We start from the raw sequence: 4,855 nt of genomic DNA, 5'->3' as shown, positions 1-4,855 counted from the left end.
GACAGAATCATAAAGCACAAAAGCCCATTTATATATGTTCTGAACTGGTCTTGATCAGAAACATTCTTTCGAAAATCATCAGAAACCACAATGTCAGAAATGTTGATATCAGAAATGTCTTGTAATTTCGAATTTTATCCCGGTTCCCGATAATTCATGTACGTAGATTAACATATTATGTTAATTGCTTTGCTTTCCGATTGGACAAATTTTCAATGTCCGTGTCTCCCATACCTAGTTACTGTTTTTCTATTTACGCTTCTTAATGCTAACTTCAGTAGGAAAATGTAAACGAGAAGAAAACACTAAAATTTCTCTCGGAAACGATATCTATAGCTGAAAGTTATGATCCGACTTGATTCAATAACGCCAGCGATGCTGCAGCAATTTTCTTTAATCAAAAACCATATCTGAAATCTACTTGCAGGATATGCAATACATCCTGTCTCCACGTGACATATATTGTATATTGACCGATAGAAATGCAAGAAACTTGTAGGTGGCGAGATAAATACAAATATTTCACAGATAGTGATTCCTTCACTCCTTGTTTTCCAGTCTCATATTTCAGTTGTTGTAAAATTATTGACACCAACATTTTTCATCAACTAAGGATGTCGATTTTAAATAAAAGCGGTTCCACTAAATGAACTCGACATCATAGATATTAACTGTGCTCTTTTTTTAAAGTACTAAATAAGCAATTAAAATCTTTGGATATTAAAGGGGATATCCACCACTTCACACATTATAATAGTTGATATTTGGGTATGCCAGTTCATTTCACATGTTGCTTTTTAGAAGAGTTATCTCTAGTTGTGGTAATATTATGTTATTTTAATAATAACACCAGTCACTGTTTATATAATTGTCCTCATAATAATGAATGCAATAATATACGATTGTTCTCGTAATAATTTTGACGTTATAAAACGAAGCCGAGAACCAGTCTGCATTTTTACGACAGAGGTCGCCGTATGATAATTAACTGCTTCCTTTCCGGTGTAACGCCCATTTTCACTTCGGGAAAAACACAGCGCGAAAAAGTTGTGTTCAAACTCGAAAAATATGATAATTTTTACTACGTCTTAAGAGGTTTAGACCCGGCTCGAAGCCCCATGGCCATGATGTATACACCAAACGTGGTTTTGTGAGTATAGGTCCTGGCTAAAGATTGAGACGCTGTTCGGGTTCCGGACAGGTCGTACCAGTCACCAGTTAGTGGTCGAAGTTAGAAATTCTGTCTTTTTTTCACCACGACGGAGATGTTTTCAATAAAGTTCGAACAGATATCAAAAAAACGTACATTTATGATACATAAATGTGTAGGTATGGGTCCTGGCTATCAACTGACACCACGTTTGAGTATCTTGGATAGCGCTAATGGTCGGGCCGGGTCGTATAAGGACACTATTTGGTCTTGTAGTTTGTATTATGAGCATGTCTAAGAAGTTTTTGACTGTGTTCGAGCCCCTATGCCAAAGAAATTTAAATATATCTTACATTGTCACATAGGTGAGAGCTCTGGCTTTCGAACTAAAGACAAGTTTTAGTACCAGATGTACCCATAAGGGTCAAGGCCGGTCATTTAAGGTCATCGGGTAGTGTTTAATTTAGAAAATGTCAATTTGACCATCCCAGAAAGCTTTAGATTCGGTTCGAACCCTTATGACCATGATATATACATGTATGAGACTCTATTTAGGTACCTAGGATAGCCCGAGGGGTCAGGCTTGTCTTACATGATACACGATAAAGTTCGAACTTATATCACCAAAATCACCCGTATTATACATGGATATGCAGGTATGGGTCGTGGCTATCGACTGATACCAGTTCGAGTACCTTTAATAGCCCTAGGGGCAGGCGGGTCAAATAAGCACACCTTTTGGTCTTCTAACTTTGCATTGTGGCCATGACTAAGAGGTTTTCGACCGGGTTCAAGCCCCTATGCCAAAGAAATATACATATATCATACATGGTTGTATAGGTGTAAGTGCTGGCTATTGATTAAGTACCTTGTTTATCCTTAGGGGTCAGCTCACCTTTTCCTTATTTTACGGCTAATATTTTAAGCCAAAAGTGCCAAAATTCAGCAAATGTTCAAAACGGCGGAAAATCTTGTTTTTTTTATATTCGTTTAAATGATAGGTCTAACTACTCATTTAAAGAAATTTCAGTTTACAATCTTACTACTAACACTTTTTCTAATAAAATAAAATTGGTGAACATTTCCATAAGATGGGACAAAATTAACGTTATAGTTAGCAAGGCTACAGAAGGGCAAAACTTGCCTAAAACTATTTATTTTTATGGAAATAATAGATATACACCAAGCGTGTTACGTTAGAGCCTTAGTTGATGTAAAATATCTTTTTAGAGAAATAGTGTGTATTGTCGTTTGAACCTTCTGTTTTATCTTTAAAATAATACTTGGATAGCTCTACAAATTCATGCAGCTTTTATTAAAATATCATTTGTACTTTCGTAGTATTATATCTTTGAAAACGACCAGTCTTTTAGAAAAAAAGAGTAAATTTCAGGCCCGGAACTCGAACCGCTCTAGAGACCGGTCTGACCCAACCAGGTAGTTCTGAAAGTAATATTTTTTTTTATTGATCATGTTACTGGAGTTATTAATATGGCGCTGCATATAATCTAAACATACTGAAAAGTTTTTGTTATATCGGCATCTCAAGTATAACTGTTACTATTCGGTCAAGAAAACATATTTGTGCAGCTGTAGTGTTATCCTCCAGGAAAACGAGAACGTTAAAAAAATAGGCAATACTTGAATTATTGAAAATCTGTGCGCTGTCCTAGCGTACTGGTACTTGCATTTAATATCATTAATAAAATCAATAAAAAGATTCTTTAGAAACAAAGAATGCAACCAAGAAGAATAATAGTAGACTCGGTTTGTCTGAGTTCATGAAAGGTAATAAAATGTGCAACACCTTTCACGCCCTCTTGCACCTGCTAAATTTTCATAGAAGCAAGGCTACCTATGATTATCGTACGTTCGTACCATAAGAGGAATCGCTTGTATATGATGCGACTACGATAATACTATGGTCCTTATAACACACCGCAGTTAACAGTTCACTTTTAATATTACATCGTAAACTAACTACTCGTATTAATCATCTGTTGTTTCTTCAGAATATCAATTAAGCGTAAGTTTGAAAAATAATAGATTCAAATAAAACATTTTTCTTAAAACGTATTTATTTAGAAGAAAATCAATAAAAACAGTCTTCAGTGTAATATTTTCTGGTGTTTTTGGGATCATGGAGTCTATTCAAAATCTATCTGATCGAATTCCGCTTAAGCCTAGGGGCGTGGAGTGCTGTAATACAATATACTTGTTTCTAGTTTCTACCTGAAAGTCAATGATGTTCGGGTATTTTAAACTACTTATTATGCATCAATTATATTATGTCACTAATAGGTTTTCTCATGGAACAGCCCATCTGTATTTTTTTCATATCAAGTGTTTATTCAATGTGGCCATCTTTATTATTTTGACATTATAGTATTGGAGCGTCATATGAGTTCCTAGCTTTCTTTAACAAAATTAAGAAAATTCGTTTAACTTGTATTGCAATGTAATACACGTTTTTAAAAAATATACCACAAAAATATACTAAAATATTAATACAACTTTATTCTATATATGAAAAAGATCAAAGGTGATAATATTTAATATGAATGCATTGTTTTTAAATAACTGAGCAATTAGACAGTTTTCAGCTGAATGTACAGATAAACATGCACTATATCAAATTAATGTCTTAATCAAACTGAAGCTGTGTCTGTTGCCTACATAAAGTATATGATTTATTATAGATGTATAATTTAGATCTTACTGTAATATATGAATTATCATTGTAGTATATGCAGGGTATTAAGCAAAATTATTAATACCATGTAGAAAAAAAATTAAGATGATTGACATAGCATTTAAGTAAATTATCGAAATACACTTCAGATTGATGATTCAGCTCAAATATTATATAAGATAATATTCATTTAAGCACAAAATCACATACTTTTCTATTGTCATAACGACAAGATAGTTTGAAAAAAGTCCATCCGGTAGCAGCCATCTTTCATCGTATGTCAAATTACTAGCAAGATCTGTCAGAGGTCCTTTGGTACAGAAGGGAACCAAGTTTTAAAAATTATTACAGACTCGGTTTCACTGAGTCAGAACAAGAAACGCACAACGCTCTCTACGACACACAGTTGTCTATAAACAATTAATGAACCCGATCACCTGTAAGGACAAGACAATATACTAACAATAAATCCATGTACGGAGTTGTGTTTTTCAGCCGCCACATAGCACGTAAAGAGTGCTGTTGCAATAGTTAAAAATATGTAAAATCACTTGTTATCTAAAGGACACAACAATTTTAAATATACCATGGTCTATTCTACTTCTGAAATAGAATCAGTGGAAAATACACAACTGCCAAACATGTCGTAAATGAAAATGTTGCAGGCTCGGTTTGATTCACGGACATGAGGAATTCATACTAACATCCAAGCACTCTAGCCTAGGGTTAAGCAGAACTCAAGCATTAGTAATGATGCGTGCATGTCTTTAATGAATTCTTAAGAGCTAAATTTTAACAAATGAAATTTATACCTTAAAAAGAATAAGAAAGTCATTCAAATTAACAGTTCATCCAATGTTTGAATTACCAATGGTCCAGAGAATGAAACACCTAAGAAGGATTCGCATTAAACCTATATTTTTGCATTATATTCGACTTGTAAGGCCTTATGCTTTACTTTTACAGTCTTTTTTTAGCATCTATATCTATAGATACAAAAATATGGCTGTCAC

Source organism: Mercenaria mercenaria, chromosome 4, assembly GCF_021730395.1.
Source record: "Mercenaria mercenaria strain notata chromosome 4, MADL_Memer_1, whole genome shotgun sequence".
Taxonomy (NCBI): Eukaryota; Metazoa; Mollusca; class Bivalvia; order Venerida; family Veneridae; genus Mercenaria; species Mercenaria mercenaria.
The sequence above is the reverse complement of the archived record's forward strand: the minus strand, read 5'-3'. Positions refer to the sequence as shown.